Here is a 23,665-nt window from a genome sequence, read left to right as displayed (position 1 = left end):
CTGTCCAGTGCAACACAAACTAGACAGCTATTCTGCAAACAAGAAGACACAACTTGTTATTCGTGTGACAGCTCTCCTGAGCCCCTCACCCTTACAAGGTTCCCAAGGACATTTCAATGGTGCATCAAAGGCACTGGGACCATCCATGCAGGCACATCCCAGTGTGACTCTGTATACCCATTGTCAGAAAGACCAATGGTAAAATCCAAAGGTGATGTGCAGTCAGAACCAACATACCATTGACCACACTAATTTAATTGACCAATATAAACACCTTGCCAAAATAACCAATAGTTGCTCATTCCCTTTGTCAAAAGGATTAATACTGGATTTGTGGCATGAAGGCCTATGAATTTTTTACCAAAGCCATGATCTGGTATGTGGTGGTCTGGGTCATGTGATACCAGCCATGAGAGTCCTTACATTGCCAGATGAGGCCATCATTGTTAAGAGAGATCTATCTACACAAACACAATGGACAAGATTCTTTGGTGCACTCATTCCAACCTATGGAGTGATGTCATCTCTTGACCAAATCCGAGATCTTTCTCATGCTGTAGAAGATCTTGCAAACTCCACCGCATCTGGTATGGCCATGTTGTCACAAAGAAATGACTGCTGTGAAGATGATGACATTACAAAATCGGGCTGCACTAGATTTCATATTGGCATCACAAGGAGGAACATGCGCCATCATTGGAGCCAAGTGTTGCACTTTCATTCCTGATCACAATGCCACCACAGAGGAAATAAGTCATCACTTGAGCAACATTGCAAGGACATTACACCAACCTGTTTCTACTGGATTATTTGACCGGATTAAGAAGGAAATAGGACTGCTGGCTTACACAATTTTTGAATTTATATTGCTTGGTTTGATTATTTTTATCACTATTAGTCTTGTGATTTTTTGTTTTAAATGTCTCTGTAAATCACTCACCACCAGAACTACCACTACCATTATGTACTCCACAGAAATTCATCCTATTTCAACAGTACAACAAGAGAACCCTGATTATTTGAATAACATAGAAATTGATTAAACACACACACACACACACACACACACACACACACACACACACACACACACACACACACACACACACACACTCGCAAAAAAAAAAAAAAGTGTGGATTGATGGAGAAATAGCCCGCATATTGTCACTACTGTTACATGTCACCAATTGGAAATCAGGCGTCATTGGGCTCCTTATAAAACCGCCTCTCACTGCATTAATCTCGTTATCCTGCAGTGACGATCCCACTTCAAATAGGCACATGTGAGTTACACACCAACTCCCGTCTTAATGAGCAGCAGTGGTAAGTGTTTCTGTGGCACAAGTGCTCAAACGTCGCAGCTCATCAAAGAAAAGTACAAAAATGTAATTGACCCTGTCTCCCTTTCGGATGTGTTTGTGTATTTTGGGGAAAACTAGGAGCTTAGATTAGAGCCATATGAATCTTATTTTGTAATCTCAGACGCAGAAGCAAAATCCGAAATTGATTCTTGTGTTTCATTTCTTCGGAACATCTTTGCCACCAGCGTTCAGAGATTGCTACAAAGACTTCACACACTCCTCGTTTGTCTGGGTTAAAAGCTCACGGAGGAGGGAGCGGGGGTTGAGTGTGTGATGGAAGAAAGAAACAGACGGTGGGGGCTCGAGGAGAGGCCTTGCTTTAACAAGCTATCTCGCTCCCTAATTCAGTTTGGGCCATCAAGTGTTGAGAGCTGGGTCACTAGGGCGTCGTATTTTTTGACCGCTACCTGTGACAGCAATTACAGGTTCCCTTCAAGCATGCTTTGTTTTGGTGGCAGACTTGACTGCTTTGGTAGAACGAGATTACCTCAATGTTCTGCAACTGAGCGTAATCAAAGCCTCACAATGCGAGGTGTCATGGCCCTCTGAATCAAACCAAGCAGCCCCCTGCGCCATTACTCTCCAGCCCCTTTATCCGGGGGGTTATGTTGTGACGTTATTGTCATTACAACAGGCTGTTGTTTAAAGGTGTTCATATACATCACAGGAAAAATAGTCCACTCTGCTGCCACCACACCTGCATTCAGAAACCGCAGCGTGCACTAAAATGGAAGCACAGGCAGAGTCATTTAAAGGTGAAACTTCATGAATAGTGCATTCACAACAAATGAAGCGTGCATACATAGTGTGCAGCATCTGCATAATTGCATACCTGTAACCACAGCATCGTTAAGGATGAATGATGTCTACACGCAAACTTTTGTCCTACTTTCATTAGCTTAACATCTCTCAAATGGAGAACTGGGAGGCACTTTGCTGCCGTTTAGAGAGTGAAGAGTTTGCTTTGTTGTAGCGAAGGCTTTGTCTACATGTGTGTCAGGACGCAGATCTATGCCTGCTTATGTACACAGCAGGATGTCAGCATTTAGGAAGGCCTCGATACTATCCAGGAACCGTCCTCGATCTGAAAGTAGCTGGCAAGAAGAAAAGCTCCTGAGCATTGTTGAAACCTTATGAGAGATGAAACTCCTGAGTGAACTCATCACTGCTCAATAAAAAATAATTGTTTCAGGCAACAAAAGTATGGTGCAATGTGTCAAGATTCACTGCAGTGTTTCTGCAGTTTGTCAGAAGAAATGAAATGAAGCTGAAGCCATAGCACACGCATTAGTTCACTTGCTTTATTTGTTTAATCTACCAGAAGGTTCCATTTTGTTTTGTCAGTGCAGTGTGACACAGTATATGTTGGCCTGTGACCAGGCCAATTAGTGTGATGTATAGTTGTCTCAGCGTTGTGTACAGCATATTCAGCAGCAGAAATAAATCTATGTGCTACGTTTCTCTCATGCTCTCTGTGTGCTTCTAAAATTTTGCCTCTATCTGTGTCACAGCAAAATGCCAAGTGTAAGCTCGTTTTTCATCCGTATTGATGTCAAATTGGTGCTGCATTGATCTATGTGATAAGCAAGACAGTTTACAGTGACATTTAGGCTATTATATCACCAGGCCAATGCTATTAATTATTTATGGTTTGTCTTGATGATAGAAAGAGATGTTTCCTTCGAAGACAGTGAATACTCAGCAATTATGGCAGTTTCTTACTTTAGTTTCTCATATTTTTTTTGATATATAGAAGTATTGGATGCTTGTTGTGTGCCCAAAAACAACAATGAACTCCATTTTAATGTACTACAGAGATGGACATTTTTCTCTGTGTGGTATAAGCTCAAAATACAACACAACCCGCTGCGATATGCTTTTTGAAAGATCAGTGCGAGGATTTATTTTAGAAAACTGCCCTTGATCTTCCATTACCGCATGAGTTATGTTTTGCACATGCACTGTATTGCCAATGTTGGTAGACAGTGCCGTCCACTTAACTTCGACTTTAGATTGTTCTCATGCATTATTTATTTGACATAATTAACATGGTGGAGGATTTTTTCTGAGGAAGAAGCCTGACCCCTTTTAGGCATAGGTAATTGCAGAGTATGTTCTCCTTAATGTAGAGTGAGGCGGATAGACTTGTTTTCATGCATTCTGGAGTTTCAGCTTAACTTTGTTTTAGTCTCATCTCAATAGTGTCAGGCACTTTTTAAAATAATGAAGCATAATTGAGCCCTAAAATGTCAATAAAAGTAACAGTTTTGTGTATTTACTGCCTAGAACCCTTGCGCAGTAAATTGTTTGCAAAAATGAGATCCTATTAAAAATTAACCCAAATGGAGCGTGTGTGTCTCAGAAGCTGCTGGCAGCGTGCAGTTTCTGTTTTGCTGAGGCGAGGGTTGTGGACTTAGCCTTGTTGTTCAATATTCTGTGAATAATTGAAACTGACTTGACTTGCACCCAGTGTCTTTCTAACAGTAAATCCTGTGATGACACTGGAACAAAGAAAAAGATGCTGACTGGGTTGTAAAGAGTAGCATATGTGACACTTTTTCACCTGCTAAGTTTCTTAAGCAATTAAAACATTCTACTCTGTTGCCTTTGCCCCTCTCAGGTGGACTTGCGTGTGCCAACCAAGGTCACGGGGATCATCACCCAGGGAGCTAAAGACTTTGGTCATGTCCAGTTTGTTGGCTCATACAAATCGCTTACAGTAATGATGGAGAGCGGTGGAGTGTATATCAAGATGAGAAGCAAGGGAAGGATAAGGTAAGTTGTCTTCACACTGCATAATGACTTTGATAAAACACAAGTTAAAAAGTTGAGTGTACATCTATAATAATATAGACAACTAAACCTTAAAGAATAACAGTAATCTATACCTAGAAGCACATTTTGAAATGGAACCATACACCTGTGGATAGTGTGAGCATGGAAGGTTTGAATTCTATCCCACCAACAAGGAAAGGGGTATTCTAGGTAGACAGCGTCAAAGCAGAAAATGCACAGGAAGGATACAGACCTGAAGCAGACAAAAATACAAAGCAGCAAGTGTCAAAACACAGGTATGAACTGTGAAAGTGTCCATTTTGGGACTGTCTGTTCTGCTCTCCACTTCCCTTTACATCTTCTTATCTGTGGCTCAAAGGGAGCCTGGCTGGTCTGTCCTATTGCCTCCCTTTGGTATGGGATCAGATAAGACCATTCTGTCAACCTGGCCTGGCAGTGCTATGCTGAAAATCTTGTTTACCGGGCCTTCAACAGAATACACATGTCCATTCCAATCGCCCACGACAGCAGAGACGGTGCAGAGCTGCACCAGCCTCTCTGCTGATATCTGAAGAGCTGCAGGCACAGGGTTACAGCTAAAACTGAAGCCTCTTGTCTTTCAGATACTGGTGGCAGGGGAGCTGTTTACTTTTTTTTCCCCTCTTGTGTTATTTAAAGATAAGCTACTTCTTTTAATTCACGTAATGCTGATGTGTCAACTATGAAAATTCAAGAATCCAAGTGCACTGAGATCAAAAATTATCTACAGTATCATACACTGCTGTTGTAATTTATTTGAATCTGAAATGGAATTTAAATTTGCCTCGATGCCTTAAACACAATTTGAGCATATTAATACGCTAATTATCTTTTAAAACTTGTGGAAGGCTTTTGCATGAACACCTTTTTAATATAAAAACAAAGTCCAGCTGTTTAACTGTCTAAACAATGTCCCATTTAATTGAAAGACTTGTAGTTGTGAATAATTTGTTGTGACCAAATGGAAAAGTTAGTACAGATAACTCAAATCTCACTGCTTATAAGATATTCAGATGCAGAGAGAATGTTTTCATGCTTGAGCAGAATGTTTTTTGTGGCTCAGTAACCTCTCATACAAGGTTAAACAAGTGCTACAAATCAAGCAACCACTAAAAGTTAAAGCTTAGATTCATACTATTTCATTAATAGTTAAAGATGCATTTATTTGTTAGATTCAGCTTTAGTCCAGATTTTTATCAAAGCTTTATTAATGGAAATTTCTTCTATTTAAAATAGTAATTCATTGGTGGATTGTTTTTTGAGAGCCTCAAATCATTAGTTGCTAATTTTCCGTCATACTTGATTTCATAGTTCAACTGCAGTCCATGCCCTCCAGTCTGTGCACATAAAAGCCTCAGCTGTGACTTTCTGGCTTCTCATAAAAACTGATTCTTAGCAGTATATTAAGTGCTAGCTTCAATTGCCATTTAGCAGTGAGATTTTCTGATAGAAAGACTTTTCTTTTGTTTGGCCTAGAGGCATAGATCTAAAGCAGCACTTTATTAAGGAAAATAGTTGCCCTCGGTTTACGCCTTTATTCAAGCTGATGCTCCGAAATATTTTTTTCCATTTCTGCAGTTCAAATCCATTGCTTGAGGTGTTTATAGCACCTATGACGATCTTTGGATAGAGGCCAATGCATGCTCAGCATGATTTTTACTCAATCAATCTCAAAGCTGACCAGCGGATGCCCTCAAAGGGCCTGGAAAGAATTATCTAAGATTCAAGGGAGGGAGAGAAAAGTCTTTGTGACGTCTCAGTGACCTAGTATGTTATTTTTGAATCTCATTTTCAAAAAAAAAAGCACATTTTTCTCAAGCTTTACGTTTTGTCAAAAATATCTCTGTATGCGTGATACAAACCCGCCATAAGCTTCTGTGTTGTTCCCTGTGTTGTTATTGCTGTATATTCAGAGTACAACCAAGGATAGGCAGTCGATCTGAATATGTGTGCTCCGTATTAGAGGGCAGGCGTGTTTAGCAAGACTTCTGAGAATGTCAATCAGCTTGTCCCTAGACGGAGACGAGTGTCTGTTCAGATGTATGATTCTTCAAGGTGTTTTCCCCCTTCAGTCAGCTGAAGCAGCCATTAATGCTAGAGGACACATTTGGCTGTTGGACTCCCGAGGCTCCTCCTGCCACACCACAATGCTTGACTTGGCAGGGATATACTGTGAAAGTGTGTGTGTGTGTGTGTGTGTGTGTGTGTGTGTGTTGTGTGTGTGTGTGTGTGTGTGTGTGTGTGTGTGTGTGTGTGTGTGTGTGTCTGGTTCGAACACAGCGGTAGAGGCTTGTAAGTATTCTTCTCAGCTCCCCCCTCCAGCTCCTGTGTGGCAGAGGCTGCAGGCAGTTAGATCTAGATTGAGAGAGGAGGCTCTGTCAGAATACAGATGTTGTCAAAGCAGGGCACAGCGGCACGCAAACAACAGTATCCCTCTACAAAACCTATAGACTGCTTTCTTTGCCTTTTCTTTTCAAACAAATCCCAAATACCTGTGTACTGCGGTTGTAGCTGAGACAAGTATTGTTTATTGTTATTAGGATCCCCATTAGCTCCCACAATACTGAACGTTTTTTAAACATAATTAAACAAGGATACATTCCGTAATTTTATATATATTGGCTCGGGTGCATTCCAACACACCTTTCCACACCTGTGTCGCTATGCTGCCTAGTCCTGTGTTCCAACCCTGTCATGGGTGTCAATATTTACACAGTCTGTTGATGGGGGCAGTCAAGCACAAAAGTAATTGATTTATGTTTAATAGTGTTTCGCTCAGGTGACATGGGGTTAATTAGCCATGAGAGCCTTCAATTCCCTCCGGGTCACAGGGTAACTGACTGTTAGATAGCTGTGAATACAATCATTTTGAGGATTAACCACTAATGCTCAGTTATCGCTTTCTACAGTCCTAGAATATGTTAGCCGCATGCCTTGGCGCACTTCAGGATTAGAAAACACATCACTAGATAACCATAATATGGCCAACCTCTTAGAAGAAGTGGTCTTGTTGTGCGTTTCAGTCTGATTGAGTGTAACTGCCTCTTCTAAGCTGGCAGGCTGCTCTTGACCTTTCAGTGAAGACATAGCTGAGATTCCTGGTAGCACCGCAGCCGGCTCAGGCAACATGAGGGCAGAGAGCAAAAAGATCTGAGCGACCCGATCCCTTGACCTGTGCAGGCAGGTTTAAATAATGGAGTATGGTCAGTGTTTTAGCTCCAGAGGCACTCGAGGCCTCACCAAGCAATATGTCCTTCTGACTCTACCCGCCTGCAAAATCATAGTTAGGAGCAAAGTTGTGGCTCTTGGGTCAGTCTGAAGATGTTAGATAATCTACTTCCACACAGTGAAGTGAGACATAACTTGCGCCCTCATATCTGACTACATTTTTATCCTAAAACATGTAATACACAACTCCCCCTCGTTGGATATTACCTTTTCATTGGGATTATCAGCAGTGTGACTTGCAGCAGCAGTTTTAAGGTTAAAAGTGTTTCAGTTAGCTGTATCAGAAACATTAGGTGGCTCCACCTGTCAGTTGCAGGTGGCTCTTCGTCTGTTTCCTGTCAGGGCTGATGTTGAACAGGCTAACCACAGGTCAAACACAGCAGCTCAGGCTTCAGCTGCAGTAGTTGCCTCTTTTATACTCAGTTGGACACAGGTGAATCTGTTTTTACTCCGTTTAATAGAACATAAATTTAGCTACAGTAATCATAGGCTCTGTCACTGGCTCTGTCTAACTCAATCATTAAACTATGAATAATCAGTTCACATTAATTGCAGCTTCAATAGACAAAGCAAAGGCATCAATAATTAGGAAAATATTTTCTCAGAAGGTTGAAATGATAAAGTCATTGTTGTAACTTTCCAACGGATGGCACCACTTTACTCCGTACCACCGACTGCTCTGCTGCATGTGCTGCACACATGGTCATATACATACCAATGCCAATAATCTGTGGTAGGCCAATGTCAGCTGACCAATATATTGTATTTTTGAAGGTGTTGGTTGCTTTTACAATAGAAATGAGCAAAAATACAATCTAACAATACAGAAATGTTAAAATTAATGCCACATTTTCAGTTCCTCCAGCCACATGAGAGCAGAAAAAGCAATATTCATCCCACTGTGCGTTTTTATCTGGAAATATGATTATTTAAATATTTTGTCTGCCCGAGAAACTGGACTATCTCAGATTTGGATAGGTTCCAGTTGTAATACTAAATGAGTCAAAATTACGTTTTGTTCTCATGTCCAGTCACTTCTGAAACTGTTTTCTACACTGCACCTTGTTTGTCGGTGTGTTGTTGTTGTTGTCGAGGATACTTTCATCACTCGCTCACCACTGTTCTTTTTTTCCCCACCCTCACACCATTTGTCCTTTTCCTGTGATTCTTCACATACCCTGTTGCAGAGAGTTTATTTTAGCAACATTGACTGACAGCGTGCACGTCCCCAGACAGTCTCGCGGAGATCCCTGTCATATTGGATCACCTGCTGGTTTTATGGCCTTCCTGTCCTGCCTTTTATATTGCGCTATTATGTGCCCTGGTTGTCACATTCCAGTCATGAAAGACTCCTGCAACTGACACATTTCTCTCCTCCCATTGTCAAATGTTTGCCGTTACAAACACTTTAAGGAGGTGAAAAGAAGGATCAAAACAGAATGGTTCAGAGAAAGTTATGGCCTGTGATGACTTTATTTCATGATACATTGAATTCTATCAATATAAGCAATGTGCAGCTGGGAAATATCAAAAACTAGTAAAACAGGTGCGAGGCTTGGTAGGTAACCTCAAAAATACCTTTATAATCCAAAACCACATGCTGTCTTGTCGTTTGTGCTGATAATGGACTGGACCGTTGCTAACAAACAGCCTATATATATTCCCTTTCCATCTTGAAAACCAAATTTTAGCTCTGAGCAGTTGCTGCTGCTCTTCCAGAGTGGAGCCACCGTAGAGAAACATCATTACTTGCTGTGTACGTCTGCGTGAACACCTGTTTCATTATTAAAGATCCCAGTATTTTCTTCTAAACTTTTATCCAAGACTACTGCTGGAAAGCTGATGAGGTCATTATTCATCTCATTTTGCCTGCCATTCAATGTTTTAATATCAGCGGTTGACATTTATAGACACCTTTGCAAACAGCACTCCATGTCTGTGAATGCCGCTCTATGCGCCGGCATTTGCAGTGACGTGTATAAACGACAAACGCTGATCTTAAAGCATCAGACGGCAGAGAAAATGAGATGAAATAATGACCTCATTGACTTTCCGCGTGCTGCTGCTTCCATTTCATGCCCAGACTGAAGCTCTAGTTTTCTTTTTGTTTTTTGGGAGAAAGCTGTTTTTCAAAACCGCATCCACAAGTTTACAGTGATTCCACCCTCAGCCCCTTGACGTAGGTGGTTCCTGGTTGCAGACTAGCAAATGTTGGTGCCGCGTCAAACTGCAATTTACTGGGTCAACATTAAGCATAAGCCCTAAAACTCCCTTGTTGGAAAAAAAGTAATGATAATTCATGTGTTATTGTATTTATATACTCGTTCAACATCATGTTTTTGTTCTTGGTAATTAAAAGAGACATAAATAGGCAGGATGGGAACAAGAGTTCAGAAAGTTAATTTGAAATGCTCTCCAAAATTCAGTTATGTCTCTCCTTGTTTTGTTGAAATGCCAGAGGCTGTGTGAAAAATGTGTTCACATTATTCTGTGACATTTGGTACATTATCATCCCCAAACTCATTAGTTGGTTATCTAAAATGTATTTATTAAACCTTATCCATTTTCGGGCTCCCTCATGAGTGTGTGTCAAAATGTTGCAATGTATACAAGAACAGAAAAGTGATTATATTCAGGTACAGACTCTAAAAACAGCTACAGGAAACCTGGAATATGTTGTATGTTCATGTTAAGTTCTTTGAGATTCTAGACGTATGGAAAAAACATGAACGATCGCAGAAAAATAATAGAGAAGAGAATGCAATGAATGTGATGTAATGTTGTTTGCTCGTCTGCAGATACAAACCTTGTCTGGCTACACTCTGAGCTCTTTGTAGATGAGAAGGACAGGGGAGAGAATGGTTTTCACTGCAGAAGAAAATGATAGAAAAGAATGTAGGATGAAAAAGGCGACCTGCAATCGTTTGCATTACACACGTGAAATAAGGAAAGTAATGAAAAGACGACACCTGTCACATGATTTTTAGCTTTAGTTTTCACTAAGGAGAACTCAGAAAAAAGCGTGAAAATGAACAGAAAACGACAAGCTCAACCACGCCAAATAAAGAATTACACAACAACCATATTATTAGAAAACATACATGGACAAGAGGCAGAGATGTGATTGATTGCCACGTTGTTGCATGTTGATCAGAGATGGTTACTTCCATGCAAGTATCCAACATCCGAAAAACTAGCATCTGAGCAATGCAGTGTCTTAAATGGGATCTTTACAATTTTATCTTTATTTTATGGCAATGAATTCTATTCTTATTTCCCATTTTAATCTTGCACATATTTCTGAGCACTAACATTAAGCTAAATAGCCTAAAAACACGCAGGAGTATAAAAAACTCATCAGAGCTATTATTGAAGCGATTACATACTTCTAAATAATCACAAAAAGTGGAATTATTATGTGGCTTTCTGTGACGGAAAACCACATTAAATGAAAAACAGTCACTTTTTTTCCTGTGAGATTCGTCTATTAGCTCGATTTAAGTTCAATCTGAACAGTTAATTGATTAGTGGCTTTTATAAAAGGATAAGCATGCCAGGTTGATTTTCCTCTTTAACTTTCGTTTTACTGTTCGATAATGTTCTTTCATATTGCTTTAAAAAAGAGTCCTCACTTAAGTTTTTATACAATATGTGGATTCATCAATGTGTCATTTCCCTCTTGCCTCTTATAAATGGCCTGGAGCTTGCAAGCATTTTTATACTGAATGTATCATTTACAGGCTTTATTTCTCATACTGTCACGATACCGGTGAATAGGAAGGTGCTTTGCATCTCAAGCAATATGTTTTCATGAAGCATAGCTGACTGCAACATTGTGAACATTTAGACATTCAGGGGATATTTAAATGAAGCTGATCTCATTTTTTTGGACATACTGTACAGTATGTGACTATTTCTGTCCAACCACTCAAAATCTAAACACTTTTCTCCTAAACTCTTCACGCTTGGGTGAATGTTTCGAAGAGAATTTGCTGAAATGTGCTCAAAAAAATATCAATCCTTGTTTCCGGCACCTGCTCGGATGTAGCCCACTGATTTTTCCATTCCGCACAACACTGAATCCCATTACATACCAATTATACAAGCATAATCATATCCGTTTAATTGAAATGATAATATCCTTCAATAAAGCACTGCCTGTAGATACATTCCTCCCTCTATACTTTATTCTTCCTACTGTCTTTAAAGCACACACTAAAGTTTCCAATAATTAGTAATACAGCATGTGTCCCAGTTTGATAATTATGCTTGTTTGCATGTGGTAGTTGTTCAGCCCTTGAACTCATCTCAAGGATCCTGATTGTATTGTTAGTCCTCTCAAAAACAATATAACAGCAGCTATATGATGAGCGTGGGCGTGTTGGTCCAGAATTAGTCTGAGGCGCAACATGTTTATGGAGTCAGTACTGGAGAAGCAGAGCTTTCTTTTGCAGCAATATTTCTGGCATCCCCCAAAGCCCTTTTTCCTTTCAACAAAAACCGAGAGACAAGAAGACCAGCGAACCTGAGGTGCGTGTTATTAACACCATTCAGCGAGCAGGAGGAGCAGCAGCTGAATGTTTTCATTAATTGTGAAGGTGTTACCTCCAGCTGTGCCACTTTAACAATGCACAATCTTCCCCAGAGGATAACTGCTGATGTGCTCACATGTGTGGTGCATGAAAAAGAAAAATACCAAGAAAAGGACTGAGTTCAGGGATTGTTCTCTTGTCTGGCCAGTGTTTGAATTGAAGCTGTGATTGGCTGCGCTTCATTCAGGCAGAAGGGCTTCAAGGTAGCACTTTGGAGAATTCATGTAAGAAATGCACCAAAAATGTTCTGCACCTCCCTCCCGATGAAAACTTATCAGATTAGTTTATTGTGGTTTTTCACAAAAAGTATTTTTGCACATGTAGGCCCCTAAAAGTCAGCATTAAAAAAAAGATCTTGGATTAAGAGATTTCAGGGCCAACACAAAAATCTAATTCGATACAGTTCTCATTCCCCTGAAAAACTAATAATTGCTTCATGTTGCCATTATTGCAGGTATTCCAGGGGAACTTTGACAACGACACGCACAGAAAGAACGTGATAGACCCACCATCTACGCCCGGCTCGTCCGGATCCTTCCCTGGTCATGGTATGGCAGGATCACTTTGCGTGTAGAAATACTCGGATGCACAGAGGAAGAGTGAAGTCCTTTCCTCCGTCTTTCTCGCCATCATCCCCTGTCCCTCGGCATACTGGAGCGTCAGCGCTTCAGAAATAAACTGTGCAACCTGTAAAAAGAAATCAATTTCCAATGGATTTTTTCAAGAATAAGTGTTTGGTTGTGGTGGGTTGCTGTTTGTTCTTTTGTACAATGATTTAAAAACCTACCCCCCCCCCCCCGTTCCACTTTTGTCTTTTCGTTTCCTATTTAAAGCGTGATCCTTGTCTTTTTATTCCTTCTCAAGATTTGCCATCGCTGTTTGGAATGAACTTCTATAATATATATTGGAGGGGTGGGATTGGGGAGCGGAGTCACAACGGGGGTCTCACTGTGGTTTTACCTTGTTGCCATGGAAGCTATTGTACAGTGTCACTTTTTAACAAAGATGTGAAATCTGTCTGTCGTGCTTCATTGGACATGATTAACCAACTTCATACCATAACTAAAAACGGTCTAAAATGCCATGTAGAGATGGCATTTTATCACATTATCAAATATATTTTTACTTTGATTACTACACCTCCTCAAGCCATGCTTTTACGCTAATGGACACTGGCATTACTACATCAATCAGAACACTATTAATTCTCTTGTATTATATGTAAAAGACTAAGAAATTGCATGGTGCGTGAATTATAAATGTATATTATGACGAATCATTTAAAATCTCCAGCCCTGAGAGCAAAATGGCTTTGATTTAGGGAACCTATTTTTATGTGCATTTTTAAATAGTTCTGAAACATTACAACACACTGCAAAAGCTTATTAAAGATGACTGATATGTGAGACAATAAACAAGCACTGCAGTTGAAAGTGGCACTGCAGCACTGACACTGAGGCTTATAGGCTCTACCTAGTTGAAATGTTTTAATGCTCTCATCAGGAGTTTCCTTTCTTTTGTAACAATTTGATTATCGCTAGACTTTTTCTAAGATATTGGTAATATTGTTTGTGCTTGTTTTTTTTTTGTATTATTTCAGTGTTTCGTTTCTTTTGTCTCAGCTGTCAGACTCATAAAATCCGTGTTTAATGTCCTCGTGTCGTCTCGGAGATCTCAGTTGAATCAATTAAAAAGCTCAGGATAGATGTCAGTCATAATAACCCACAATGTATAATTTTAGGCCACCTATGAAGATTTCTGTGTATTATTATTTAAAGAAAACATGAGTGAACAACTATTTAAATCGTAAAATATACAGAATTCAATTGCTGAATGCCTTTTTTCGTTCATTTTCTTTGACATGAATAATTAAGAACCTTAAATAATTTCTGTATTTGCAGAAGAGAGCAAATGTCCAATATTACTAATATATTCAGTATATATATGAAGAATTATTTCAAACCTATGATGATGATGAGCCATGGGTAACAGTACAGAACTCCAAATTAAATATGGAAAGTGTCTTTATTTCACAGTAATCAGTCATTATCATTACTGGATTAAAATAGTTTATAAACTAACTGTTAAAGTGCTTGAATGTATTTCCACTTGACATGACAGCGGCTCTCTGCATGCTGAAATAGTTGTGGGTGTTTAAATACTTAGAATCATTAAGGTTACAGGAGGATAAAGAATGCTGTCATGCCAACCTGAGGAAAACATTTTGCTCATGCAGTTTTCACTGTAAAGTAGCTGCTGTTGGTTGCATTCTGTGGTGAATGAACGGTGATGCTTGACTGGTTAGATAAATGAAAGTAAACAAGACTGAGGTGTCGCAGCAGTGTTGAAACTTAAAGGCCATTCCACACGACTTAAAAATAGGCCTGGATTACTCTGGTGGTTTCCACTCTTCACTAGTTATCCCAAAGCTCTCGAGCGCTATAAATAAGACCTGAAAGGAGCCACGTTTTATGCTTCACATTTCACTTAAGACTTGTCAGCTTACAGTCCCTTAACAAACTAATCATTTCATTTTTGGACTGCAGTTTATTTATCGTGAGATTGCAGCACAGCCTGAAAGAGCAGGACATTAACAGGAAAGTGGTTTTATTTAAAGCGTCAGCCTCCCTCAATAGTCTCGATTGCCTGACAGGATTGGACATACAAGAGCGCCGCTATTATTTTCATCTCGTTATATTTAATGAATAAAAGCAAAAACTGGAATCAGACATTCTTGGACTTAATCCTACATTCAAAATTGTGAAAAGCACAGCAAGTAAAAACGTCCTGCTACGTTTTATGCTGTCGCGCCACCAGCATAAATGTTGTTGCAGCTGACAAATAATCAGATGAAATCTGCAAACACAAGAAAAATGTTTTTTGATTACCTGGATAACTGGAAGGGAGCATAGCCAGTAGTGCTCTGGTTTGGCAAATTGCAATGCGATACACAGTAGATGATATATCATACTACCATGGCCCTTATGTGTCTTAAGATAGGGATGTTTTAAAAAAAGTTTACTCGTGTAAGTTACACTGAAAGACTTTGCTGCACATTACCAATATGTGAAAGTTGTTATTGGTGTGAATCAGTGACTATCACTCAGTAGGTTCATGGACACAGGATAAGATTAAATAGATTATCTCTCACAGATTGTTTTGTCTTCTTAAATTTTGACTGTAATTCTTTGTTGCCAAATAGCTGTATCTTGGCCAGCAACGGCTCTGATTGATCTTTGTAGTTCGCTTCCTGTGAGCATTTATCACGGAGCAGGCCGGCTACAAAGCTTTGAGGAAGTTTGCATGATGTATGAGTTTGAACAGTACAATATAACAAAGATGTCCACAGGCACATTATGTTCTTGCATATCATAAAGATCTAATAGCCTTTACTTTGTACTCACCATCAGTTGTCTTGTGCATTGTAAAACTTCATCTCACAAGTCCAAAAGGGAGAAAAGTGGAACCTCATCCTGTCTTTGTATTTGTACGTCAACTGTTCACATATTATTTCTTACCTCCTCAGTCTGAGTGTCGACCACTATCTAGAAAACGTACCTATTATAATACTGGTTAGGTTCAAGCCTGCAGAGGAGAGTGAGAAACTGTGTACAGTCAAAAAAAGACATTGCTTCAAACAAAAGCTCTTTCAGTTTGACAAATAAAAACATATCTGTGAAAATGGCATAGTTGCTTTGTTTTCTTTAAATGTCTGATGATTTTTTTTTTCTTCATCATGAACCATATCTTGGAGGATGTGTTCTGTATCCTACCTTTCTAATTCTCAGTCTGAAGCTGAGGTATCCAGCCTGCAAGTATTGCAAAGGACAACACTGAAAGAAGACAATGATCAATTTTTTTGCATTTGTTTTTGAAAGTTGTTCTGTTGTGTAGCATCATGGTTCCTTTGTTTCAGCCTATTTTTCCCCACTGATGTTATCAAGTAACAATGGAATCCCATCTTATGCCCCTCTCATTATCAACAACCAACCATGTTGTTGGCTCTGCTCACATTATGCACCTCCAAAGACTTACAACCCAGTTTCACAGTAATGCAGATTTATGCTTGTTCATGTTCACACTCAAAGAGACACAAAGAGTTGCATTGCAGTGCTAGTTTTCCATTTACTGCGCAGTTAGCTGTGGATAAATAGGAGACAGGGAAGTTTATTTGTGAGATATGTGTGGAACAGTTTGCGAATTGAGCAAAACTAATGAATGATGTCTCAAGATTCACCCAAATGCACACACATCTTTTTCTGCAGCGTCCCATCAAAAACATTTAGGTGGCTTTTTTTCGGTAAAAAGTCATGCTAAAAACAAAGTTCGCAAAATACATTTTGACTCTGAAGTGGCAATACTTTTTCAGCTAAAATATTAGCTTAGACTAACTCTTAATTGATCAGAAGAAGGTGAGTCAATAAAGGAATAGTTCAACATTTTTTTTCACTATCCGAATCCTGTCTCTTTGGTCAATATGTGGCTGGAATTAGCAGCCACTCAAGTTGGAAATAGAGGAAAACAGCTGGCCTTTTGTTTAAGCAGCACCTCTGGCGTTCTCTATTGAGGACATATTGTATAATCTGCACATAACCTAATGTGAAAATGACAATCCATGACTCGACAGAGAATCATGTCCTTAATAATTTAGTGGAAGGACCATTTCCCAGATAACCAGCAAAGGAAGTTGCTAGTCCCCAGCTGCAGGTGGAAGCTTCGTATTTACTGGACAAACATTCTCAAAGAATTATAGGTGGAGAGATGAAGATATTAAAGTAGTGTCCTCTTATTATCAACTTTCTCTTTTTCATCAAAGGAAATTACTTCTACGGGTGTATCAAAATGTGCAACTTTGATCCTTTGCAGAGTTTACCAACTGAGGACCAGAAGATGAAAGTACCAACAAAATGTATTGCCCACAATGTTTAAACTCTTCACTCCGGTTATAGTTTAAAACAGGGTGCAACAGATAAATTTTGCATATTTTTAACTCGGCAAACATTCACTGAATTCATTGTGACCAGGTATTCGATTCTATGCAGAACTACACAGCATTTCCATTGTCTGGCCCATGTCCTACTAGGACATACTTTTCTAAAATCCAACTTTTATCCATTAACTGTAAAGAAAACAGGGAAGACTGTCATTGTGAGACTGTGTTTAATGTCAGTCAAACTAAGTGCAGGTTGACATCCCTTTGCTGTCTACGCTACACTTAGCAGAGAACATGTGCCTCATGTGTTTACATGTTAGGTTTGACATTTTTACTAAATTTTAGACCTCTCAGGATTGATAAATTGTCCCACATTCTTCCACACAAAGTTACTCTTTGTCCCCTATTTGGTTTGTTGGGATTTTGTTCACCCTAACAGTAGGATAAAATATTTAACATGAGCGTTAACTACTTTACAAACAATTCTGCAAACTTATGTTTTTTATGGATTTACTGTAGTTTTTTTTTCTCACCTGCACAGAATTGTCATGGGACAGTAGTGGTCAGCCCCCAATGTACAAAAGAAATTCGAGCCCCCCAGGAACCGACATCAATCAGTGCAGGTTGAAACTCATAAAACTGTGCTATGTTAGTTAGTATTCTGTGTATTCATACCGTGAGGCAGCGTAGTGGTATACCACAAGAGAAGGAGATCATTCCCCATATTAACCCATGTGTACGTACATGCACAAGGAGGCAGAGGCAGAAGAAGCTGGCAGAAAGCAGTATGATAAGATGCAGGTTCAAGATGAGCACCAAGACATTGTATCACCCAAACAACTGCAGCATAATAAACAGTTCTTGGCAGCACATCCCATGGTGTATGAAAGTTCATTATTCCAGAGTCTGTCCAGGGAGAGACACAAAAAGTTTGTGGAACTTGGCCAGCAGCCACCTTCATATTGGTTGCCGTTGTCCTGAGGTCTGTCTGACTTTCTCTCTTTCCTAAAAGTGACAGTGGTGATCCTAAATAAGTGGTATCGTGAAGCTGGCTGTCACCTGTTAACTCCAGGCTTTCCAGCTATGGGCCAAAGAGTGGTTTGTTTACTGCTTCATTACAGACCCTGTAGTAAGAATCATGAACAAAGTATTGGAGAGGATAAAGTGGTGATTGTAACCAGAACAAACTGCATTATAGCAAGATCTATTCTGTGAACTGAAGTGCACCCACTATTCATACAAGTACAACATAAACAGAACTAAAATTATTTCCAGACATTAAACATTAGCAGGGCCGGAGTGGGACTCATTTTCAGTCCTGGAATTTCATGCCTCAGACCGGCCTTCTTTAGATCACGACCAGGGTGGACTGGTCATCTGGCATACCGGCACTGTCCGGTGGGCCAGTGTCTAGTGGGGCTGGTCACAGGTTCCCCCGGACCTGTAATCAGTAAATGTAATGACATTTTATATATCACGGGTCGCTTCTATTATCCCAGCGCAGCTTTTCCTGTGTTTACGTCGTTGTTTATCGCTCAGGAAACAGACAGACCAATTAGCATCCCACGTGACGCTACTCAGCCAATGAAATCTCCAACCCGGTCTCACGGGGATTCGTGAAACTGTCACGTAAATTTTTGTTTCGGTTTCGTGCGCACCAACACGATTTCGTCATGTTTTTCGTGCCGCTCACCACGAAATGTTTTTCGTGTTGCTCACAACGAAACCCGCTGTGGTAATCACATCTGAAAGTGGTTTATACCGGCGGATTCATGGCGATCTAAGCTGTCCATCGGCGTATACTGCTTGTGTGATCGCGTTTGCGGCCGTTGGACATTCTTTAAATTCCTATGCAAATTGGTAAGTGTACTACCGGGTTATGGTTAGGGTTATGGTTAGGTTATGGTTAGGGTTATGGTTAGGGACGATGTCATGCAATATATAGCGTTGGATTCGCCACGGTTTTACTTTAAAAATATAATATACACATTCGTTTGAAATACGTTCTGAGTGGCACGAAAAGTCCGCCGTTTAAAATACATTGGTGCGCATTTCGTGGTGAGCGGCACGAAAAACATGACGAAATCGTGTTGGTGCGCACGAAACCGAAACAAAAATTTACGTGACAGTTTCACGAATCCTCGTGAGATCGGGCTGAAATCTCTGCATTGTAGCCGCTAAGCAAGCTCAGCATTCAGAAAACAGTTTAGAGGCAAAGGACAGACAAGAGGACAGAGTAGATGAAAAGACAAATAACGCGACAGGGAGAAGAAAGTAGCCCTGCACATGCTGATTATGTTCAGCTAAACATACAGTTATGAGACAGTTTTCTCAGCTGTGAATATAATCCAAACTAAATATCGTACCAGACTGACCAATGAGCTCCAAATGTGTTTGAGAACGACCCTGACACCATTCAGACCACGATTCAAAATACAGACAGGACAACCTGCAGCTCAGTTCTCCCATTAAGCAGCAGGGATATAAGGGGAGAGATATAAGACAGGAAAAAATGTGCAAGTGTTTAATTCAGCGGAGGATCTTCTGTGGGGGCACAGGGGGGCAGTGGTCCCCTCCCCCCCCGTGATCTGATTGGGTTAACCCCGTCCCCCCCAAAAAAACAATTTTCGTTGGAAATGTACATTACTGAAACTCCGAATTCCGACGCTCATGAACACAACTTCATTGCCCGACTGCACCTAAATGCACCAATGAGGTTAGTTTGATCTTTTGATTGTATTTCATTTGGATTTGAAGAAGCTTTGAAGACGTTTCCTGATGAAGGAGAAGACGAGCAGCTCTGTACCTTTGCGGTAAGAAAACTGTGGTCATTTCTCAGTACCTAACTGTCTGTACTTGGTTCTGACGTACTCATGAAAAGTCATCATCGAGACTGCATCAGACCAGACTAGTGAGTGTAGATGAGAATCAGTAGATAGGACTGTAGATAAGAATCAGTAGATAGATATATATCTGTGGCTGTAGCTGGCAGTGAACAGGAGGATTTTATTAGAGGAAGTCAGACACAGTCACACAGAGAAACATTAGACCTCACATGGAGCTGAAGCTCTGTGTCTTGGACAGGATTTATTTTCAAAGCTGCATGTGTGACAGTAATAATCTGTGCTAGAGCAGACCTCATTAGCACTTCTGATAGGTCGGTTAACTTCCGGTCACTCCATGGATGCCGTTGTTAGTAATGTAGCCAGAATATGGATTAATTTTTCATTCGGGCTTGACAAAGATGAGAACATAATTATTCAATCCAGAAAACACCAGAGGAGGATTGCAGCGGTCCATGGCCAGAACAAACAGAGTAGCATAGTATGTCTCTTAGAAAACATCATAGTATAGTCTTTGGGATGAGAAAAACGCCATCATATACATCGTATATTGTACAAATAACCAGTCAAAGGAAAGAAACATACATTGTAGAATTGTAGTAATTGTGGACTGATTGACTGATTATCAGTATTTTAATTTTTACTGATTTACAGTAGTAAATAAATTTATAAATGGCGCTACTTTGGCTCTAAACCTTTATCTATCTGTAGTCATTCTGTCTTCTGGAGTGATTTAATTGGTTATACGTCATGAATAAAACTCCTTTAACTTGACATCTGTAAACAAAACAACAACATTTCAACAAAGTTTTCTGCTGGAGTTTGTGTTCTTCTAAGTTTAACTCCAAGATTTTAAATACTTTCATTTACTGCAAATGAATGTCTCCTCCAAATGTCTCTCTAATAATCATTATCTGCCTTAAAAACCCACAAAACACCCCTCTATACTGGACCACACTTAGTACAGTCTGGTTCCCCCTTCTATAAATCTGCTTGGAATCTTCCACTTCCTGTTTGTCAAAGTGGCCTTCTACCTGGACAGGTTTTGTTGGAGCTCATGCAACAAACATTTTAGGTAACTGCACTTTAATATGGATGGATGACACTGAATTAGAGTCTGTTTTAATGAGACTGAGTTCAGATGTGTAGCTCTTTCATTAAATAGGAAATTATTTCTCGGAATTCACAGAGAAAAGTCTGAAATGTTTGCTAGGTTAGCGTCCCACATGCTCTTTGGCTCAGCTAAAGCTAACTCTCTCCAACTTCTGGATCTCTTGAGTTGCTTGTTGTTAAAATATCTTGCTAGAGGTGCTGAAGCTCAGAAAGTCTGAGATGTTTGTTCAAAATAAGCTCATTCTCAAGTCTTATCTGAACTGTCCTCTTTTGTTTGAACTTTTCCCTAAACTTAGGAGTTAATGACAGAGCAGCACATCCAGACTCAGTCTCATTTATGTAGAGGTTAAACTTCAGTGTCATTCATTGATGTTAAAGTGCAGTTTTGCAGTTTGTTGCACATGCTCACAACCAAACCAGTCCAGGCGGAAGGCGATGTGAAGAGAAGATCCAGAGGATGAATATCACACATTTATGTTGGAAATAAATGTCCTTTAATTAAACATTGTCATGCAAAAGTTGGATTTCCCTTTAATGATGTTCAAATCTTTGTTGAGTGTTTTGTTGATGTTGTTTTCTAAATGTTCTTTGACACTCGGCCCCAAAGATTGAAACCTTTTACGGCTCACAAGCTGCAGCGATTCACACATTATCAACTATCTTTCTGACTAAACTAAGATAAAAAGTGAAAAAACTGCCTGATTCCTGCATCATGAATGTACATTTTTTTGGTTTTTATTATGGGGTATTATTGTAGCAAAACTATTTGTCAATGAGAATCGAGAGTTGTCTGTCTGTATTGCAATCCATGTGTCCGAAGTGAGATTTGTCAATGTGTAAAAGAATTTGTCTATGTGAACTGAGATTTGTCAATGTGAACCGGAATCTTCAAAAGTCGTCTGAAAATTTAAAATTTGTACATGTAATAAGAGTTGTCCATGCGTACAAAGGCATTCGTAGTTGAAAAATTTACGTATCCCACTACACATCAGCAGAAAATACCGACAACTCACCAGTTACGAGTGGTTTGGTTTCACAATTGGCTGTTTTATTTGCATGTGACTTTTGCTACACTTCTGCCGTGAGTGAGATTCATACCTAAAAAACGAATGGGTTTTAGCTCCCTGACCTCAGGCTCACAGGATCGTCCATGCTGGCTACCTTCCGCTCTGCTGTCCTGTACCTCGGCAGTTCTCGCCGTCTGCAAGCCATCAGGCGGCGCTATGCCTCAGAGTCTTTGAGCGATCGCGACATTGTTTGGCAGGATGTGGACAAGATGGAGCCCCGATTGTACACAGTGAGTACATGTTAATGTTTTTGCAGTTTGTATATTTAGGCAGGCTATTGCTGAGCCTTCTAAAAATATAATATTGCAGGTACATGAACAGCATTTGCTGAGTTTATAGGTCGCTGAGCAAACTCTTTCATGAAGACACCCTGCCAAACAATGTCGCGATCGCTCAAAGACATTTTTCAGATACGAATCTCACTCACGGCAGAAGTGTAGCAAAAGTCAGACCTTTATCTGTTTATGCTCTTTTTGATCGTTTTATTGTCTCTTCTGTTTAATTTGATCTTCTAAAGTCTAACTGGTGTCTTTTCAAATGTTTTTTCTTTAGTTTGATTCTTCTTAAATGTTTAGTTTTGCTCTTTTCATTACCTTTTATTCTTTTCTAATGTCTGATTCTGAAATGTTTTGTCTTTTTAATGTTTGTTGTTTTTCAAATGTTTTATCGGCTTGTTTGAAAAATTTCCTTTTCTTTCCCAATGTTTAATTTTTAGATTAAATCTTTAAGGTTTCTCTTTTTGAATGTTTTGCCACCTTCTAATGTTTAATTTTCTTCTTAAATGCTTCATTGTATTTTCTGTTTAAAGGGGAACTTCGGTTTTTTTCAACCTGGGGTCTGTTTTCATGTCTTTTCATACATGTGAGTGATGGAGAAATGAATTTTCGACATAGCTCCAGTATTTAGCCAGGCAGGCAGCTTAGCAGCTCAACTAGCGAAAAGTATGGGGCAACTTGCCCCCCCCCACGTCAAAGTCCGCCCCAACGTGCTTTTTTCCCCACACTGACCGGCTCGGATAGACCACAACAAATAGCGATCACCAAGTAATGTGGAGGTTTTCGTTCACTTCTTATCTCTAGTATGTTGTGGGACACTTGTTGAGACTATCCGTCTCACCATACAGAGAGGTCTGGTCAACGCTGACAAAGTACTTTGTCAAATAATGGCTTACTCAGATTCTGAAGAGGAATATTCACCCTCTGATGAAGATGTGCAGTCGTCCAGTGAGAGAGAAAGTGACGCTGCGTCTGTGCGTAACGGCAGCTGGTCGGTGCGCCATGACAGTCCACAAGCAGCACATGCTGGAGCCGATGCTTTGCTTCACGGGGTCCGGGGTGGCAGGAGGGGACGTGGTGGGTGTAGCAGGGGTGGTCAGAACACCGCTAATGGTGAGGGGGATAGCGGGGGTTGAAAAAAAATGCGGAAATAGCAGCAGACAAGGGAGAAAATGCACTGATAATGGTGGAAGCTGCAGTGGCGTTCATGGCCCCGTCGTAAATGACGATGATGATGGCTGGGTTTGCTTGACAGATGAGGAAGAGTTTCACAAGTGGATCAGACATTTTGATAAGCCTGTTGGGTATCGTGGAGACAGGGATCTGACAAATTCTGAGCCAAGAAAAGCCATCTTGATCGATAAACATCAATAAAGTTATGCAATCCATATGTCCGCCGCCTGGTGACATCATGATATACAAATTAGATGAGTGAATTA

At 40.0% G+C, this 23,665-nt stretch overlaps 1 protein-coding gene and 1 long non-coding RNA gene across 8 annotated transcripts in view; one reads left to right on the top strand and one right to left on the bottom strand.

The window, feature by feature from the left end:
- xpnpep2 (X-prolyl aminopeptidase (aminopeptidase P) 2, membrane-bound) overlaps window positions 1-23,665 on the bottom strand; it is a 59,955-nt gene that overhangs the window by 29,465 nt on the left and 6,825 nt on the right. The gene's annotated exons all lie outside the window — the stretch shown is intronic.
- Window positions 3,985-13,012, top strand: LOC127535895 (uncharacterized). Its single transcript, XR_007944777.1, has 2 exons — window positions 3,985-4,136; window positions 12,450-13,012. It is a non-coding gene; the product is annotated as an uncharacterized LOC127535895 (long non-coding RNA).

The sequence above is a fragment of the Acanthochromis polyacanthus genome, chromosome 10 (assembly GCF_021347895.1).
Source record: "Acanthochromis polyacanthus isolate Apoly-LR-REF ecotype Palm Island chromosome 10, KAUST_Apoly_ChrSc, whole genome shotgun sequence".
Taxonomy (NCBI): Eukaryota; Metazoa; Chordata; class Actinopteri; family Pomacentridae; genus Acanthochromis; species Acanthochromis polyacanthus.
The sequence above is the reverse complement of the archived record's forward strand: the minus strand, read 5'-3'. Positions and strand labels throughout refer to the sequence as shown.